Below are 21860 nucleotides of genomic sequence, written 5' to 3'. Positions count from 1 at the left end.
GGGGCAGTTGACCGGCGCGGCTGAGCAGGAGGCGGAGACCTGGGCCGACGCGGACCGGACCTCTGTGACCACCATCTTTGAAAAGCTCCAGGCCGCCTTCGAGATGCGCACCGCGGCCGAACTCCGGATGCAGTTTTACCACTGCCGGCAGCGGTCAGCAGACAGCATCAGGGACTATACCTTACGTTTGCAGACTGCTCTCCGAACCGTGAAGCGGGCAGATACCATCAGCAAGGCCGATAGTAATAAGATGCTGGTGGAGCAGTTCCTACGGGGCCTGGGGTCTGCCGAAGATCGCAAGCAGCTGCGACTTTGGGCCCTGGAACACCCCGACCTGGACTTTGCAGTAGTGAAGGAACGGGCCATCAAGGCCCTGCAGCCTTTGGAGGTCAGTCTCCCAGACGCGGCCCCCCTTCCAGTCGCCACCGCTCCCGTCTCAGTACTACCCCCACTGCTGGCCCTACCGGCACCGTATGCGCCCGTCGGGGCGAGGGATGAGCTGGCAGACAAGGTGCAACGCATGAGCGAGGAACTGGTCGCCGCACTCAAGCTTCTGCCGAGAGTCAAGCCGCCGGAGACCGTCAAGCTCACCGACCGCCCCGAGGATGTCCCGTGGATGCAGCGGAGGAGGGCCAGCGATCCCCGGTATGGACTGCCGGTGTGCTACCGGTGTAACCAGCCCGGCCATTATGCTCATCGGCTGGCCGTTAAACGAGCCACCCCTGGGGCCAAGGGCCAATCCTCAGGAGTAGACCCCTATGGCCCGGCGGACTGGCGGGACCGGTATGTTGGTGGCCGCCCTATCATCTCGGTGGCGGTGGATGGGATCCCGACCACAGCCTTACTGGACACTGGATCGCAGGTAATGACCATGCCCTATGCATTGTACCAGCGTTATTGGGATGACAGTGAGCTTAGCCCCCCCGACAGTGGTATGACTATTGTTGCAGCTAATGGGCTCCCTATGACTCAGGTGGGACTTAAGGAAGTGACCCTGACTGTGGGAAGGACAGAGCTGAAGCGTCAGGGGATGATTGTCGTGCTGCACGAGTCTAGTGACCGCAACCCGAAGATAGTTTTGGGGACAAATGTGATTGAGCACTGTATGGGCGAGGTGTTGAGTTTGCTGCAGCAGTTGTCCACCACTGCAGGAGCGGGCCGGCAGAGGGCACTCCAGCGTGAGATCCGGGCCCTCCTGCAGCGGCAGCAGGTGAACCTGACAGGTGGAGAGATTGGTGGTGCGCGGGTGATGGATGTAGCACCCTTGGTGGTGCCGCCCAGGAGCGAAATGATGATCTGGTGCAGAGCAGCAGTCGGCCCCCAGGGACAGGATTACCCGGCGATGGTGGAACCCTTGCCTTCGGAACACTGGCCCACCGTAATGGCGGCCAGGGGGGTGATTGACGTCAAAAAGGGGAGAGTGCCAGTGAGGGTGCTGAACTGTGGAGAGGAAGAGGTTAGGCTCCCCCGCTATGCCACGATAGCTAAGCTGCTCACCATCGACACCCATGCCATATACGAGACCATGCCCGCTGCACCTACACCCGACACCAGCCGCAACACACCACCCTTACAACCAGAGGAGTGGTGCCGGGAGCTACATGTTGGTACCGAATCTACCCCAGCACATCACAAGGAGGCGGTATACCGGGTGGTTCAGGAGTATGGGCAGGTTTTTAGCAAACATGCGCTAGACTTCGGGAGGATTAAGGGGGTCCAACACCATATCCCCACGAGCACACACCCGCCCATCAAGGAAAGGTATAGGCCGATTCCCCCAGCACACAATCAGTGCGCCAAAGATATGTTGCACAGCATGAAGGAGGCGGGGGTCATTCGGGATAGTTGTAGTCCCTGGGCAGCCCCACTGGTGCCAGTGAAGAAGAAAGAAGGCACCATGAGGATGTGCGTTGACTACCCCAAAATCAACCAGATTACGCACAAGGACGCCTACCCTCTCCCCCGCATCGAAGAGTTTCTGGCCGCACTGAAAACCGCTAACTATTTCTCCACTCTTGATCTCACCAGTGGCTACTGGCAGGTGGCGGTTGCACCGGAGGACCATGAGAAAACTGCGTTCACTACCCCGATGGGACTCTGCGACTTCAACAGCATGCCATTTTGGCTGTGCAATGCCTCGGGGACCTTCCAGAGGTTGATGGAGTGCTGTCTCGGCCATCTTAATTTCGAAACAGTTTTACTGTACCTGGATGATGTGATCGAATACTCCTGGACGTATGAAGCCCATCTGGAGCATCTGGTGGAAGTGTTTGCGGCCCTCGCTAAATACGGGATGAAACTGAAGCCGTCCAAATGCCACCTGCTGAAGCCCAAAGTACAGTATCTCGGGCATGTGGTGAGCACTGAAGGTGTAGCCCCGGACCTGGAAAAGATCACAGCCATCCAGGACTGGCCACGCCTGACCACAGTGAGAGAGGTGCAACAGTTCTTAGGCCTGGTGAACTACTACCATCGCTTCATCAAGGGGTACACGAAGATGGCCTACCCGATGCAAGACCTCCTCGTGGGACAGACCAAGAGTGGTAGACCCTCCGGGGGCCCCGTTGGTGTGGCGTGAGCAGCAGGAAGAGTCCTTTCGGCAGTTAAAATCGGCATTTACGGGAGAAGAGATCTTAGCCTACCTACGGCCTCCCCTTCGTGTTGTACACGGACGCCAGCAATGAGGGCCTAGGCGCTGTTCTGTCCCAGGTCCATGACGGAAAGGAGAAGGTGATCGCCTATGCTAGCCGGAAGCTTCGACCCACCGAGCGGAACCCCGAGAACTACAGCTCCTTCAAACTGGAGTTCCTGGCCCCGGTGTGGGCAATAACCAAAAGGTTCAAGCACTACCTGGCCGCAGCAAAGTTCACCGCCTACACGGACAACAATCTATTGACACACCTGGACACGGCCAAGCTGGGTGCTCTTGAGCAGAGGTGGATGGCTTGACTGTCTAACTACGACTTCACCGTCAAGTACTGGGCCGGGCGCAAGAATACCAACGCGGACGCCCTATCCAGGATGCCGCATCTACCCGACGAGGGGGCAGAAGAGGGCCGCCTAGAAGAAATAGAGCTGCACGCGTTTCACCGGCCGCAGGAGGAGAAGCCCTGTGTGGCCCAACAACAGGTGGACCTCGACCCGCTGCCCAGCCAGGAGTGGCGAGACGCCCAAGACCAGGCGCCTGCAGTCTGACTGGTTAAGACCCTGCTAGCCCAAGGCGTGCGCCGAATGGACCCGGTGGCCCCCTCCGAGGCCCAGCGACTGTGGAAGGAGAGGGATCGCCTGTGCCTGTACCAGCAGAAGTTGTAACGGGAGCTGATCGACCCGAAAACCCATGAGAAGGTTTGCCAGTTGGTGGTGCCTCAGGATTGTGTACCCAAGGTCCTTCAAGCTTATCATGACGGTGCTGGGCACTTCGGTTGGAAAAAGTTGGAAATGCTGTTGAGAGAGCGGTTCTACTGGAATGGGATGCGGGATTCCGAGGAGGCGTGGTGCCGAGAGTGCGGCCCTTGTACGCTGAGAAGACGGGATGAAGCTAGCCAGAAGGCCCCGCTGCAGCCGATTGTTACCCACCAGCCGCTGGAATTGGTTGCCCTAGACCATGTCAAGCTTGCGCCCAGCCGAAATGGGTAGACCTACGCCCTGACCATCGTGGACCACTACTCCAGATTCATGGTGGTTGTCCCGGTAAAAGATCTGACCGGCCCCACCGCCGCCAGGGCCTTTCAAGCCTACTTCTGCCGGCCCCATGGCTACCCGGAGAAGGTGCTTACTGATCAGGGCCCGGCCTTTGAAGCAGAAGTGTTTCAGGAGTTCTGCCATTTGTATGGGTGCAAGAAAATCCGGACCACCCCCTACCATGCCCAGACCAATGGGATGTGTGAGAAAATGAACCATCTGGTCCTGAACCTCCTCAAAACGTTGCCCCTGGAAGAGCAGAACTTGTGGCCGGAGAAGCTGCCTGACTTGGTAGATATGTACAACAACATACCCTGTAGTTCCACCAAGTGTACCCCGGCATACCTGATGAGGGCCCGACCCGGTCGACTGCCGGTGGACTTAGAGATGGGCTTGGAAGCGCTCGAAGCCCTGCCCTCCACCGCCAGCTGGGATGCCAAGCACCAAGTACAGTACCGACGGATTCAGGAGTATGTGGAGTGGAACCTGCGTCAGAGCTGGGAGAAGCAGGAACAGCGCTTTAACCAACGAGCTCCGGCTACTCCCTTCAAGCCGGGAGATGTGGTGCTGAAGCGAAAACGCAGAACCCATAAGCTTGATGATCAGTGGGAGAGAACTCCGTATGTTATACAGCCCACCGGATGGGAGAATGAGAAGACCTACCTGATCAGTCGTGACCAGGGGAGGACCATGGCTACCGTTTCCAGGGACCACCTGAAGAGATGCCCGGATCCCCTGAGGCTGGTAGAAGAGGTCCCAGTTCCCGTGCCCGGTGATGAAGCAACAAAGAAAGAGGTGATCCATACTATTATGGGAGATTTTCCAGCGGACTGGCCCATGCAGAATGGTGCGGTGATTGTTCCCGTGATAATGATAAGAAGTGGAGATGGAACCGACCGCCAGAGAGCCAGCAGAGTCAGTGCCCAGGGATGCACCTACCCCCTGTTCCCCTATGCGTCTACCTACTCGACTCGACACCCGGGAAGAGGGGCTTGTTGTCCCCTCTCCCCCATTACCTTCCCCTGATGCCCTAGTACTGAGACGATCCACCCGCCCTAACCTAGGTAGGCCCCCGCTTAGGTACAGAGAGACTGATCTGTAGGGGTGCAAGACCTGATTGTGTATATAAGTTGAATGAACGAATAACCAATTGACGAGACGTTTACCTGATTAGCTACTGAAGTGCCCATCCCCGTTGGGACTTGTGTTGCCCCGTTGAACCCCCCGCCCCCCCGTTTAACCTCTGTTGCGTGAGTGACTGCTCATGGACAAGGCCGTGGACTTGCTGGCCACCCAAAAACTTTTGGGCTTGTAAATATTGCCCCATCCTGCCCCCTTTACATGTCTTCCCGTTTCATTAGCCTCCGGAGAGGCAGATTGGAGGAAGGACCCGCAGCAGAGCAGGCTGGGTTCCGGTCACCACCGGGACCGGTGACCATCCTCCGGGGAGCCCTTGTGCAACTGCTGGGTGCACCGCACCGTACCCGTTCCCGCCTGGGTGATCTGGCCAAGTTCCTGTTTCCGGACTGGGGAAGAGGGGTGCTGCCCTTTTCTTAGGGGCAGCATCAAGGCTAGGTTGTTTGGGTGGGGAAGGCGGAAGGACATGAACCCGTTCCGTAATAAAGTTATGCAACGTTAAAGTAAATACCTCCCGTTATGGGAAGACCTGCAGAAATCTTATATTGTACAAATGTTATTAGAATTGTAATTGTTTTCCCGTTTTTCACAGTTTAACAGCAAAAATAAACCGAAGTTGGTTGGTCAGCCCGCGGACGGTCTGCATTAAACCAAGGGCCAATGTGACGCCCTGGACCCCCAGGGGTCACAGGTAACAACACCACCAACACCACACACACACACCCATCCTTAGTGAGGACACAACAGTCACCCGAAAGGGAAACCTGATGCCTCCCTCAGGGCAAGTAGGGCACACCAGGTGGGCGGAGTCAGGCGGAAATACATGCCCACCGAGGAGACTACTGTCCTGAGGCAGGAAATACAAAGGGAGAAGGAGTTGTAGAGCGACAGTGACAGGAGGTGTAGAGGAGTACAGCTGTCAGGGACCCTTGTAGGCGCCTGGGACCCTTGTAACGTCAGGCAGGCAGACGGTGGTGGCCGCCTGCAGGAGTACCGGTATACGACCGGCGGAATCGTAGGCACCGGGCAGGGTTGGAGCCCGCCGGACCTGAACCGGGGAGTCAACCGTTTACCGGAGCACCAGAAACCGGGTACTCAGACCCCGTCCTAGCTTGGAAACCAAGTGGAGTGTAGGCAAATTGACTGATTGCAGTCTGGACCTCACGGGTTCATTCTCACCCCAAGACCCGAAAGAAGGCAAAAGCCCACCAAGACCGGGTGAGCGGCACCACCAAAAGCCAACCACCCGACGGGCCAGCGCCTGCGGGCAACAGAGGGCTCCTCCGGCAGCTGAACGCCGGGGAGCGGGCTATCACTGCCCAGGCAGGGGAGCCAAACAACAAAACCAGAGGTGCAGGGAAGAGGGACCATCACCAACCTCACTGGGGACATCAGCAGCCGGCCGCTGGTACCGACCATCCTCGAACTTTGGTTTACCAGTGACTCTGAGTGTGATTAATCGTGAGTACACCAGTGCCATCCGGGCACCGCACCGCCGCGCCCTGCACCACATCACCATCGCCGTCCCCATTGGGCCCCGGGACGCACCGCCCCTACCCACGGAGGGGTTAACACCAAGGCTGCGCCACCAACACCGATCCCGGGAATACCCTCCACTCCTGCCGCAGCGGTGGTGCATCCTGTCACCACAAACCGTGGGTGGCGTCACAGCTCACCCGACACCCACCGTACACCACCACCCCCCACTGCTTCCCCCTTAATGGAGTGACGTGGCCCCCGGTCCGGAGGCGCTCGAGCCACCGACCACCCGAGCCCGGACCTCGAGCGGCTCAACCCGACCAGCGGAGCGGCCGAGCCCTCTCAGGGTGGTACATAAAGTTGGGGCTTTAATACCACTCCTGGCTACCCTTAGTCAGGGGTTGTGGACTGCCCTGCCAGCAGAAGACGATCTTGAGCTATCGAGTGACCCCACGGAGACTCCTGTTTCCGAGACCAAAACTGAACGGGTACCGTGGGATCCGGGAAGTTTGGCCTGGACCTCAGTGCTGCGTTCAGCCAGGGCAACTCGCGGAACCCAGAGCACACCCTATTGGGCCTAAGCCAAGCAAGAGACTGCGGAGCTGCACCTGGAGAAGTACCCAGAGATCCTGCCTCCATAGCGCAGTCAAGAAGGGGGAGGTGTCATGAAAATATAATAAGCAGATATGTTTTTCATGGTCTCTGGATCAAGAGTCATTCCCCCCCCCTTCCTCTAGAACCCTACCAAATTAACAGCCAGGAAAGATGTCCTTGTCAGGAGATGGAACAGATACATTTGAATTAGATTATCACACCTTCCCCCAGTTCTTCAAAGACCCCCTGCATAGCCAGAGATGCTCCAACTACAATCTGTATACACAGGGGCGGAGTACAAGTTTCCTGCAGGACTATAGCTTTGCTGATCAAAGGGCCAGGGTAGCCGTACTGTCTCCGTTGGGGAAGTATTAATATTGCGAGATACATATGTCCCCCAGATATGGCGGGCATACCGCTGATCTCAAAATTCCATAACGCACATCTCACATATTTCAGGTTAATCGTAGGACATACGGAAGAGCCACAAATTAAAATCCGCCACCCAAAACATACCAGATCCCCCGTGTGTGGTATCCACCTTCTGCTAAAATCATGATATAAAAAATAAGGTTAATATCGTCCGCGGGGGATGCTCCCACACGGAGATATGAGGACTATGAGGATTTCATAATGTTGGAAGAGGGGAAAACCCCCTCCCTTGCATGTTGTCAGCAGAGGTGGGGCTACGGGTGAGACAGAGGTTGATAAAAGCCAGTGTCTTAGTAGCCACTGTGTCAATGCCCAGGGCATATACATTCTGTGTATAGAATTGTCCATTTCCAAGGGGGTGCCCCTACCCTATATCTGAGCCATATTCCGTGAGAAGGTGTAGTAATCTCTTTCATTTCTCCTTTTTATTTTATGTAACTGTCTATATTGTATTTGTATTGTTCCCTTTTGTAAATTCTTGTATATTTTTATAAACACTGCCTTCTATTTTGGATTAAATATATAAAATTTAATAGTTTCTTTCCTCATGCTCTATATTTATGAATCCACAACCCGAAGGGCCTTATGCTATCTGTAACGGGTGTCCGAATTTCCTGTACTAAGTTTCGGTGGTGGCAGCAGATATATTGTTGTGTAGAATTATTGCTGTGCTATCATTAAGGGTACAGAGGTATATATATATTCCATTAGCGTGAATCGGTGATATATACATTTTCCCTTGCTGTGAGACCTCCAATATTTGGCATTATTAGCTCAGCAGCCTCATTTCTTATTGCCCGGCAGTTCTGAAATTGACCTGACACTAAGGGGGCGCTAGAGAGTAGTCGTATTCTTGACAAATCCGTGAACAGCAGCAGGATATCTGAGTGACTCCCCCGGCTGTCATGACAACACGCTACGGCATCGCTCAAGCGATCTTGTTGGGGTCATGGAATTTGTGACGCACATCCGGCCGCTTTAGCGATGTTGTTGTGTGTGACACCGATGAGCGATTTTGAATCGTCGCAAAAACGTTCAAAACTGCTAATCGGTGACATGCCCCCCTATTCCCAATTATCGTTTCTGCTGTGTGTACTTTGTAGTTCGTCGTTCCTGTGGCAGCACACATCGCTGTGTGTGACACCGCAGGAACGAGGAACTTCACTTTACCTGTGGCCGCCGGCAATGAGGAAGGAAGGAGGTGGGCGGGATGTTACGTCCCGTTCATCTCCACCCCTCCTCTTCTATTGGGTGCCCGCTTAGTGACGTCGCTATGACGTCGAACAAACCGCCCCCTTAGAAACGAGGCGGTTCGCCGGTCATAGTGACGTTGCTAGGCAGGTAAGAAGTGTGATGGGTCTGAGCGATGTTGTGCGCCACAGGCAGCGATTTGCCCGTGTCGCACAACCGATGGGGGTGGGTATGCACGCTAGCGATATTGGTAACGATATCGCAGCATGTAAAGCGGCCTTTACAGTTGGCACCAAAGTCTAACCATGGTGATTGAATCTAGCTCCATTTGTAGCAATTCAACCCTTGAAATGTTGCAGACAGTTACAGTGCCTTGCGAAAGTATTTGGCCCCCTTGAATTTTTCAACCTTTTACCCACATTTCAGGCTTCAAACATAAACATAAAACTTTTTATGTCATGGTGAAGAATCAACAACAAGATGGACACAATTGTGAAGCTGAACGAAATTTATTGCTTATTTTAAACTTTTATAAAAAAAATAATAAACTGAAAATTGGGGCGTGCAATATTATTCGTCCCCTTTAATACTTTGCAGCACCACTTTTTGCTGCGATTACAGCTGCAAGTCGCTTGGGGTATGTCTCTATCAGTTTTGCACATCGAGAGACTGAAATTCTTGCCCATTCTTCCTTTGCAAACAGCTGGAGCTGAGTGAGGTTGGATGGAGAGCGTTTGTGAACAGCAGTTTTCAGCTCTTTCCACAGATTCTCGATTGGATTCAGGTCTGCACTTTGACTTTGGCCATTCTAACACCTGGATACGTTTATTTGTGAACCATTCCATTGTAGATTTTGCTTTATGTTTGGGATCGTCTTGTTGAAAGAAAAATCTCCGTCCCAGTCTCAGGTCTTTTGCAGACTCCAACAGGTTTTCTTCAAGAATGGTCCTGTATTTGTCTCCATCTATCTTCCCATCAATTTTAACCATCTTCCCTGTCCCTATTGAAGAAAAGCAGGCCCAAACCATGATGCTGCCACCACCATGTTTGACAGTGGGGATGGTGTGTTCAGGGTGGGAAAAGGATGAAAAATTCAAGGGGGCTGAATACTTTCACAAGGGACTGTATAACAGCAGTATTTAAGAAGTTGGGTATGAAGATAAAGTGTCCCTTCCAAAGCTTATTCTCCCCACTCCACAATGCAATTGTTGAGGTGTCGTGGCAGTCAGGAACCTATTGAAAGCCCACGTGTCTGCCATTTTTCTTCACCTATGAGGCCCAGCCTGTAGGAGATCAGTAGTATTATACTTTTATTTACATATTTTTCAGGCATATTTATTTTAATTATTTTTTAGATTTTACTCTAGCTTTGCAGTGCAAAAGTGCAGATTCAAATTGATGAGACCTTATAAGGCTGTGTGCGCACATTGCGTCGTGTCAAATTCTGCAGTGATTTGACAGCTCATGTGCGATTCAAATCGCTGTAGAAACACTGCGTAATGGACGCAGTGTTTCTGCAGAAAAAATGCCGATTTCATGCGCTTGGGATGCTGCCTCTCCCATAGACAGAGTGGGAGCTGCATCCATAGCGCACGGAATAATTGACATGCTGCATTTTTTAACGCACCGCTTTTGGATCAAAATTTCAGCATCAAATCACTGCATTAAAAAAAGCATTGTGCACACGTATCATGCACAATCTTCACATATTGTGCTGGGGACACAGGACGCATGTGCTTACGCTGCAGTGCTAAACGCTGCGTAAATGCATATGTAGCGCCCCTGACTACATCAGGGTGCTACAGGGAACTGCATCCTGTACTCCAGGGTGCAGGGCCTACCCCCCATGGTTCCAGGTTCCCATCAACAGTGTCACTAACACCCATACAGGCGACAGGTTGGGTCGCAGACGGTGGTCCAGGACCACAGGAGTCGGAAACCCAGTCGCCGGGTATTGGAGAGGAGTAACAGACTTAGTTTTGGAGAACGGTCGGCACCTGAAGTCCAGTAACCAGACCGGTACTGTGCATGGCGGGGAACAGGACCCTAGATCAGGGAGTAGCTTCGCGCAACCTGATAATTCACCTATGGAGGATAGTCTCTTTATGAACTTTCCCCAAGAGCTCAGGGATTGAAGGCATCAGCACAACGCGGGAGATAGGGTTCTCCAAACTACAAAACCCACTAAAATCCCAAGTGCCAGCCATCGAGAGCACAGCTGTCATACACACGGGTAGCGGGGCCCCGAAAGCTTCAAGCCGAGGGGCCACAATGGTCAATAAATTTATGCACGGAAGCAGGGTCCGGACTTACCAAGTGACACCTGTGGGAGCAGGACCTGGACGGGCTTACCCCATAGAGACTGCGGTGCCTAGAGACTTTGGTTTACCATCTGTTTGAGTATCTGCTTATTCCACCTGATCCAGCACCACGACTACCGCAGTGAGTAATCTGAACCCTGCACCCTGCTTTGCAAGGCCAAGCCACCCGTTTATCAAATCCCCATTGTCCGGGGCCTTCCCAACCTGCGGAGGGACTGACACCTGGCAGCCCCCACACCATCTGCCCTGGTACTCCTTTCGGCAGCGGTGGTACTCCCCTTTAGGCCTAAGCCACACGGCGAGAAAATCGGTGCGAGTGGAGTGCGATAAAACATCGCATTCCCCTCGGACCAATTCTAGCCTGTGTGTCAGCTCACATGAGCGATTATTTTCTCAGCCCTAATCGGACCGAGAAAACAATCGCAGCATGCTGCGATTGTAAGCTGAGACTCTTTCTCTCGCACCCATTCAAGTGAATGGGGCGAGAGAAAAATCGCACTGCACTCGCGGTACACCGGTGTACTGCCAGTGCAGTGCGATAATGGCAATAGCCGGCTACGGAGGAGAGAGGGAGAGAAATCCCTCCCGCCCCTCCTCCGTGCCAGCCCGCCCCTCACAGCTGAGGTCTGCTCACATGATCGGACCTCAGATACAGGCACACTCATATGACACTCTGCTCCTGCTGTTCTGCCAGCGCGAGCCGAGTCTCATGCGAGCATCGCAGTAGTGCCCCATGTGGCCCCGGCCTTATCGTAACCCTCAGGTGGCGTCACGAACATTCATCCCCTGTAAATACCCCTCTTTACATTTGACTGGCCGCAAGCCCCCGGGTCCGGAGACCCTCGAGCCATAGCAATCCCAGATCCGAGCAGTACGACTGCTGCAGGGGCGACACACATGCAATACGCACACATGCGCACATGCCCTTAAACTCTTACGAAAAAACCCTTAAAAGGAATCTGACACCAGGTTTCTACTGTTCCATCTAAGCAATGTTGTAGGGGCAAATACCCTGATTCCAGCAATGTGTTGCTTACTGGACTGCTTGCTGCAGTTTTGCTTACAAGCTATTTTATTTGCTGTAGATCTGCCAGTTGTCTGATTGCCTAGCTCTGTATAACCACGCCCACATCACTGATTGGCTGCTTTCTGTGTGTGCTCTGTATCACCCTGTCTACATCACTGATTGGCATAAATAATCAAAAATTTCGTATAAAACCACCTTAAATTATTATGCTAATCAAAAAATACCTCAAAAAGGAATAGGTGGCTTTTTTAACGTTAAAAATAATTTTTTATTCAGAAATTTAGTTTAAAATTACATCAAATGCATATTTGTAAACACTAATAACAAGGACTGGATCAAATACCCATGATAGAGCAGCAGCGATTAAACCAAAATTTACAACCCTTTAATTGTTAGACCAACTTGTATGTAATGCCATAATTTTAATGTTTTTCAAAAAAATAAAGCATAAAGTGCGAAGTGCTTCTTCATTATAAATAACACTGAATTATTATGGTAAAAAAGGTATTAAAGTGAAAAAAGCTATTATAATGCAAGTGCCAATAAATCGCAATAAGTATTGCTAAATACAAAATACCTTAAAAATGGTCAGGGTTGTTAGGTGTGCCGCATATATCCCCTATATATGCGGCACACCTATATGCCGGGATATATGCGGCACACCTAACAACCCTGACCATTTTTAAGGTATTTTGTATTTAGCAATACTTATTGCGATTTATTGGCACTTGCATTATAATAGCTTTTTTCACTTTAATACCTTTTTTACCATAATAATTCAGTGTTATTTATAATGAAGAAGCACTTCGCACTTTATGCTTTATTTTTTTGAAAAACATTAAAATTATGGCATTACATACAAGTTGGTCTAACAATTAAAGGGTTGTAAATTTTGGTTTAATTGCTGCTGCTCTATCATGGGTATTTGATCCAGTCCTTGTTATTAGTGTTTACAAATATGCATTTGATGTAATTTTAAACTAAATTTCTGAATAAAAAATTATTTTTAACGTTAAAAAAGTCACCTATTCCTTTTTGAGGTATTTTTTGATTAGCATCACTGATTGGCAGTAGAAAGCTGCCAATCAGTATCTGGGGCATAGTCAGACTATATGGTAACAATTTTACTAGTCCTATAATGATAAAAGTGATTTTACTAAAACTACAGCATACAGCCCAGTAAGTGATACATCGGTGGAATCAGGGTCTGTGCCCCTATTTCATGCTGCTCTAAGATTAGGTAGCAAATCTGCTGACAAATTCCCCTTAAAAGTTAAAAAAGTGAAAAATATTGCATTTATATCAACTCCGTTTTACCGGAACAGAAAAAAAAGTAAAAACCCAAAAACGATAATGTTTAATTTTCTAAATTAATAAAATGCAATAATATTTATCTCCTAACTGTGAACGTAAAAAATGAAAAGACAAAAACATAAAAATGGCATTTTTTTTTAATTTTTGGGTCACCCAAAAAATATAGAGTAAATCAAGATCAGAAAGTCATTTTGATCCCAAAATGTTAATGATAAAAACTACAGGTAGAACAACAAAATAAAAACAAGTCCCAAAACAACATTATCGACTAATAAATAAAGATGTTTTAGGTCTTGGAAGGCAAGGAGGAAAATCTGAAAGTAAAGAGGTGACCCACAAGGAGTCAGCATAAACTTGGAGAGACGCTGGTGATAAAAAGTATATCATAGGTAATAGAGGACATGGAAGGGACAACCCCTTTAAATGCGATATCTGGCTGGTAGATGAGTGTTTGTATGAGTGCCATCTCTGAGACGGAGGCTATGGATGTCTCCCTCGCTGGTGTCTACAGGGCTTCGCTTGGCTGCATTGTCATGAATAGCTGCTTACTCATTATTAGTTACTCAAGCACTTTGGAAATATGCAGCCGTTTCGTCACATATGCATGGTGTGTACATCCCCTTTTCTTATGGTGTTTAATTAGCTGGAATTACTGTTCTGCCCCAGCCACATAACAGCAGTCACAACCGAGACCTGTGAAGACAAAACAATAATTAGTCTCCTGCCGGGACATTCCTGTACAAAGGCGGCGAGCGAAGAATAAAAATGTGCGACGTTCTAGACTTTCCTATATAAACCATCGCAGAATCGTGGTTGAGTTTTCTTCTACCATGAAGATCTGTGCATATATTAGGGTCCTACATCCAAAGTCAGAAGGCTTCTTCATACCTCCTTTATTCCCCATCCAGAACCTGTTCCTCAAACATCCTCAGACCCTTTGTATTGAATTGACGCTTTGGATTCGGGTTTCAGCTACAGAATGCTAGTGACACCTGAGGAAGGTCATTCTCTAGGCTTCCCCATGTCATGGTAGCCATAAGAGACCCAAAATATATCTCAATGTTATGTATGATCCTAAAAGTAGAGAAGTATTCAGGTTATGGAGGCAGGTTTCATACCTACAACAGAGGTTCCCGAAATTTCTTACCTTAAGAGCCACATTCAGCTCTGAGAAATGATCCAGAGCCACAAATCTTAGAAGTCAACTGTGCACCCCTTTGAAGTCTAAAATTCCCTATTTTATAGTATAAATACCTTTTAAGTGCCCCCTTGAAGAAGACCTATCACCAGGTGAAAAGTGACAAGTTTTTGCACTTATTTTATTCCCTCTGCTCCCCTAGGTATGTTATAAACGATAACCTCACCATACAGTTCCAGAGATATGGGACTTTTATTTAGAGCTAATTGTGATAATCCCTACAAAGTGGGTGATGCTGATAGGTAATTATGCCAAGCAGGCAAAAGACACGCCCCCGAGGATCCTGTGAGCCATTCCCTTTAGGTAAATACCATGAAAATTACCACTAACTAAGAAGGCACATATCTACGCCACCATATGGCAGATTTAAAAAAACAAACCAGAAAACAGAAATGTTAGAGGAGCTGCTGGAATAAAATACCTGCCCACTTTTGTGATAGGTTCTCTTTAAAAAATAGTAATGCCCGTTATGCGCTCCCATATCAAGTAATAATGCCCAGTGTGCACCTTGTCAAGTATTAATGCCCCTGAGTGCTCCCAAACCAAATAATAAAGCCCCCTCAGTGGGCTCCTTAATACAAAATGATGCCCCCTGTGGATGCCATTAACCTTTGTCCAGCTGAATAGGTACAATTGTAACTATTCCCTTTTTAAATTGCAATAATTTTTTTTTCGAAAAGCCGTAGAGGGCTGAAATTTTGTGACATCTCAGCAGTTTTGGTCCAGAATAAATTGGCCAAATTTCAATAAAATATCTCCACCCCCTTCCGAGATAAGGGGTCGAGAAATTTTGGCAAAATTATGCAGCCTGACAAAGGTTAAAGTTGAAAGTGTGTACTCACTTCACGAGCCTGTGAGCCCCTCTGGTTGGGGACTTGTACCTAGCAGCAGTTCATAGTTATGGCAGTCTTGCCTCTGAAGTCACAATTCCAACCTCTACCTGGACTCAGATGCTGGGTGATTAAACAAGGACCACGGGAAGGGCAGCCTCCAGTTAAGGAGACCGCCTATGCCAAACATGGTATCCATCCACAGACAGCTGTTTCGGGGTATTTGCCCCTCATCAGTGTGGAGTAGGATGGTGTCTCCGCGGTGTTGGATGTTGATCTCCCCGAGGTCAACCATCCTTACCTATGTAGTCTTCTATTAGGCATTGCTCCCACTAGCCAGTTTCCTACACCACACTGATGAGGGGAAAATACCCTGAAACAACTGTCTGTGGATGGATTCCATGTTTGGTATAGGTGGTATCCTTGACTGGAGGCTGCCCTTCCCGTGGTTGTTCCTTCCCGGTGAAAGACCTGGCTAGTTTCCTGCCAGCGTTGAGAAACATGTGATGGTGTCTCCGCGGCATTCTTGTTTTGCATATTTTCCCAGGGGGCCTTGTTCTAGTGTTACAGCGTTGAGAAACACGTGATGGTGTTTCTGCGGTGTTGGATGTTGATCTCCCCGAGGTCAACCATCCTTACCTATGTAGTCTTCTACTAGGCATTGCTCCCACTAGCCAGTTTCCTACTCCACACTGATGAGGGGCAAATACCCCGAAACAGCTGTCTGTGGATGGATACCATGTTTGGCATAGGTGGTCTCCTTGACTGGAGGCTGCCCTTCCCGTGGTTGTTTCTTCCCGGTGAAAGACCTGGCTAGTTTCCTGCCAGCGCTGAGAAACATGTGATGGTTTCTCCGCGGCATTCTTGTTTTGCATACGCTCCCTGTTCCAGTCATGACCTCCTGCCTATTGATCTCGGATCATTACCTGACCACGTCTCTGTTTTCTCCCTGAACCTAGTATGTGCTCTCCTGGATTTCTGACCCTCAGATATTGAATTGACTACGCCTCTGTTTACTCCTTGTGCTCATACGTGTCCTCCCATTATCAGACCCAGGCTTTCCTGACTACTCTTCTGTCCATTCTGCCCGTTAGTAGTGACTGCATCACAAGTTTATCTACATTAAAAGGAACCTGCCAGGTGCAATATGCACCCAGAACCACGAGCAGTTCTGGGTGCATATTGCTATTCCCAGCCTAACCGTCCCTGTATCTAGTAGCATAGATAAAGAGATCTTTTGGAAAAAGTATTTCTAAAGATCTTTTACTGTATGATAGTGCGCATGATCCTGGAGTTCCGGTCCATTTCTTCACTTTGAAGTCAGGACGTGTACACCCGGCTTCATAGTGCGCATGACCGAAACACTGGGGTCATGTGCAGTGAGCCGAAATCCAGTGTCGGGCGGCGATGGCAGCCGGAGAGGTGAGTGAGATCATCCTCTGACGCTGCACGTTCATTAGCATGTTAGCACTCCCACAGGGACATACTAACATGCTAATGGAGCCGAGTAGCCAGAGAACTAACGCCCAGGGGAATAGTCCCCTCGCTCATTAGCATACAGTAAAAGATTGATGGAAATACTTTTTCTAAAGATCTCTTTATGCTAGTGTATACAGGGACTGTTAGGCAGGGATTAGCAATATGCACCCAGAACTGCTCGTGGTTCTGGGTGCGTATTGGACCTGACAGGTTCCCTTTAAGAACACAAGAATGGGACCTACTCAAATTCGACATGTCCAATCTTTATCAGAAATGAGTTGGGAAATCCCCATAGACATTTGATAGTCGGTCCTTCTAAAATCATTCTCTAGTATGAATGTAGTTACAATCGTTATAAGCTGTTACTTTGGACCACTCTTTGAGCCATTCGTTGTGGCATTTTAGATGTCTGGAATATATCAGTATCATTATAACGGACCAGGCAAATGCCAGTGTGGAGAAAAGCTCCCAGTGGCCACGCTGAGGGAACTTTTCTGATCTCCACAGACATTTTCTGACTTACAATTCTGTGACTTGAGCAGAACTTAAAAATCTTTTAATGGGCAGGAAACCATTACAAAGCCATTCTTAAAGAAGAACGGATAGGATAACAGTGCAGATACTTGTTATATGGGTGGTAATTCCCCACCTCCAAAAAACAAAAAAAAAAATTGAAGGTGAAAGCCACTTAAAAAAAAACTAAGGTTAGATACTGTGGATGTAAATACCTGTTTTATATCAGTATTTGTAAGTTCCTCTTGAAGATCAAAGGGTCAGATAGGACAAATCGTGATTTTTTTAATGTTTTTTTAACCCAACTTTTGCTTTGGAGCAGGGACGTTTCAAGCCCATAAAAGAGCAGTGAAGTCAAAGGTTTATTTTAGTGATTTATTATGCATTGCTTATACAGCTTTACAGAAATTACCATCACTTCCCACGTTGGGACTCACAATCGAAATTCCTTATCAGTATGTGGAGTGTAGGAGGAAACCTATGAAAACACTGGAAAAACATGCAAACTTCATGAGGTTAGGATTTCGGCTCTACAAGCCAACAGTGCTGACCACTGATGACCAAAATTAATAATTGCTGCTCATCAAAAAGGCTTAAGGATGCTTTGACACCAGTATCATATCTTCCATCTCTGTTTGGTTCCAAGTGGTCATAAGGGGATCATACTGATTTTAATGGGTTCCATTATTTTTGATAATGGGAGTAGTACAGAAAGAGCCACCGGTGGAAGCACCTAACTCATTCCTGAGTCTGGATGAGCAGCTGTTATGCAACACGGCCAAGTGGTGTTGGTACAGCAGGCCAACACAGCTGGAAACATGGAGACTGCAGTGGCTGGAAGAAAATAGGAGGAGCAGGACTGGAACCATAGGATCCGATGAAGCAGAATTGAAACAACAATAACAGATGAAGCAGAGATGTAGTTCAGAACAATGAGCAATGGACTAAGACGATATAGTTGCGCTCAGATTGTAATGGAATTCATTGTGTAGTAGGTACAGCTGTATATCAGATTAATCACAGTCATAGGTAACCTGACGTTCATCAGACAGAGCTGAATAGCAAAATTGACTCATCAGCAAAGCTGACCTTGTCAAAATGTCTTGTTCAGAGCTGGCAGAACAGAAAAGAGTAGAGTAAAGGCATGGACACCTACTGCCTAAATTCTCAAATATATTCTTGCTACTTTTGCCAGATTAAAGTATGTCAGAAGAGCAAGTGGTTGCAGAAGGAGGATGGAGTCCTAGGCGCTGGATCCAGGAGAGGTGACTAAGGCTAAGTGAACACTGTGGCATTTTTCACGTAGGTCTTGATGAAGGGGTGATTCATCAAGAGACACCTGAATCTTACTCCAAAATTACTAGTGAAAAAGTCGAAAGAACATGAGCTATTTGCTAATTATACGTGACGAAATGTCCATATCAAAGACATTTCCTTCCCCTCTCTGGACAATGGACTCCTGTGGACCTTGTCCAACTTTATTGGAAATTCAACTTGTTCTTAGATGTCCTACAGCAGCCATGGTCAGAAACATGGAGCTGACAATTGACTCTAAATTGGGCATTTTTCTTGCCAAGGCTTGGCTTCTTGAGGCAAGATGGGTCTTGAGGAAATTTGGAAAATGTTTTTCAACAATTTTGTGACGTCTAATATAGACTTTCTGGAATTTGCTGCAGGACAAATCTGTTGTTTTTCCGGTATAGTATCTTTGGATCTCATTTTTTTTGTTTAAGTCTTATTTATGCAGGACGATAACCAGCACATGAGTGTTCAAAATTGTGGGTACCCAGTTATCGCTTTGAGTAAGCATGGTGCCAATCAGCTGATGATTGAGCAAAGCATTTGTTCTTTGGTTAGTTGTATTGGCTATAAATTATTATTGTCTGCCGCACATTGCCCTGTTAAACAGGAAATATCCTGCCACCATGATGGTAACAGACTGAGTGCACTGTGTATGGAAGACTGGAAGGGATAGCTTGTTTATGGTCAGAAATAGGCTTTTGTAAATGAGCCTATCCTCTCCCCCTAATCTTAGGGTGGACAACTGTCATGGGGACTGGATGACAGGAACGGGACACCTAAGCTGAACCTCGAACTGGGAACCCTGTGCTGTCCCTCAGCTCAGAGGTACGTTAAATGGTTGCGAAGTCTGAGTTGCCAACGTGACCCTAACTACTGTCCAAGCCCTGATGTAGTTCCCCTTCCCCACCTCGACCCAAGGGGTGAGCTGGGACCATAAACACAAACCACACAACTAAACATGGACGGAGAAAACAACAACAACTCGTACACATGGAAATCACACACAAAGGAGCAACTAAACATGCAAAAGCGAAAATAACATAAAAGGGAGGAAGTAGTCAGACAACTGAGAAACGTCCACACCATACAGTAAGCACATCAAAGACTGCTGCAGTCAGCACCAATGCTGCAGCCAACACACCAAGTAGCAGAGAGGGCTCTTCCAGCTCCTTACACCTCCAGGCCAAGCTGGCAACTGAATGAGAATAACCGGCACCCTCTGCTGGGAGCAGAGGGTATATATGGGGGTTGGGAGTGGTCTCAAATCGGAAACACCTGAAGAGGCGAAGACATGCTTGCTGGAAAGGAATGCAGACATTAACCCTCTAATAGCCAAAAGAAAAGGAATACATTTAATGTGCAGACTCTTAAAAAAAGAGACTCTGGCCCAGCACCTATCATTAATCTCTATAATAGGGTGATGACTGTGACAACAACCATGAACAACTATACCTCCTGGCCCTCCATACACATGAACTCTCGGCTTCTCCCAAGTGTGCATACACTCTCAGTGACAGAGAGAAATGAGACAATGCCAGATGCCTATGGCAGCAGTTTATTTCTCTCTATTTCTCTTAAGAATAAAAGATTGGGCATGTTGAAAGTATATATGCCTGATCCCTCTTTTCGTCAACATATTTTATTCAGGGAGAATCAAGAGACGTCCTTGCACTGTTAGATGATATGCAGGTCCCACAAAATTTGGTTGATGTTCATCTAATGTGTATTTCTTCTGCTGACAGACAATATCACCATACTGGAGCCTCTGACAATGTGGCAGAGGTGTATTGGTTGTATTGTTAGATTTGTATACACAGTAGTTCAGGATGGAGTTGACACAGGAAATTAACACATAACTCCTAGAGAACTGGCCGTTTGCAATGACCACAAACATTATATGTTGAAATCTGGAAACTTATAAACTGTCCTCGGGAATGGTCTGCTGAGAGAACAGCATGGATGATGGTTCATTGATGGATATAGTGTGTGCTGGTGCCATCTATTCCCCAGGTAAATGACGCAGATGCACTCAATTATCCATATGATGTAAAACGTGATTCATACGTTAAGGCCACTTTGTTTCATCATGTATTAGTCCAATTCTCATATTCTTGGACCCATTTTAGACACTTTCGGTGGTGGTGAGCATTATGGTTGATGCAATACCTTTCTATGATAGTTGCAATGCATTGCTTGTTCTAATGCCTTTCTGTCATAGCCACCAGTCAGCATTTTGGGCTCCAGACACTATTCTGCAGTAACGAACCAGAACCAGTAATGAGCCTTGTATGTTTAAGTAACGGTCCCTGGAGAATCGGTTCTCCTTCCTTGAACCTTTTTTGATAGTGACTAAGTGCAAATTCTGTGTATCAAAACTAGTAACAAGAAATCCACGAGACCTGCCATTATGTGAGAACATCTCAAAAAACCTGTAGTGTAATGAATCACACCCCAAGACCTGTTTTATACTGAGGACACCTCACAAGACCTGCCTTATACTGGGAACAACCTACAATACTTGTTGTATACAGGGAATGTCCCAGAAACATCCAACAAGATTTGCCAAATATGAGAAATATCCCAAAAGATTTGTTTCCTACTGGAAACATCCCACAATACTTCCTTATGGTGAGAGCATGCAGAAGACCTGCCATATCCCAGGAACATTCTATAAGACCTGCAATATACTGGGAATACCCCACAAAACCTGTCATTTCTTGGGTTGCGTGTTCTATCATATGCCTGGAACACCCCAAAAGGCCTTTTCTCTACTGGGTTCACTCCAAAAGACCTTCTGTGTTGCGTGAGCATTTAAAAGAGGTCATGGTCATGAATACACCACAAAACCTGCTGTGTACTAGGAACACCACAGCCCTTCCGAATGTAGTGGGCCTCCAAAAGGCATGTCATATGCAGGAAATACCTAAAAACCCTGCAATATACCGGAACCATCCTATAAGAGCTGTGGTATCTTATGAAATATATGACCTGGAACACCTCAGAAGACCTGTCAAGAATAACCCAACAGACCTACTGTCTACTGGGAATATCCACAAGATGTTCTACCATATACACTGGAAATGTCCTACAAGACATTTACTGGTAATAACAAAATGTGGAACATTCCACAAGACCTGACAATTAATGCGAACACCCCGAAATATCTGATGTCCGCTGGTAACACCAGCATCTGCAAGTCATGTCATATCATGGAAACATCCTACAACATCTGCTGCCTATTCGGAACACCCCACAAGACCTGAAGTGTACAAAGAACCCCCCACAAGACGTGTTGTATATTGGAAATACCCTACAAGGCCTGCCGTATACCAGGAACCCAAAACAAAATGTATCCTGGAATA

The sequence above is a fragment of the Anomaloglossus baeobatrachus genome, chromosome 5 (assembly GCF_048569485.1).
Source record: "Anomaloglossus baeobatrachus isolate aAnoBae1 chromosome 5, aAnoBae1.hap1, whole genome shotgun sequence".
Taxonomy (NCBI): Eukaryota; Metazoa; Chordata; class Amphibia; order Anura; family Aromobatidae; genus Anomaloglossus; species Anomaloglossus baeobatrachus.
This window is presented reverse-complemented; position numbering follows the sequence as displayed.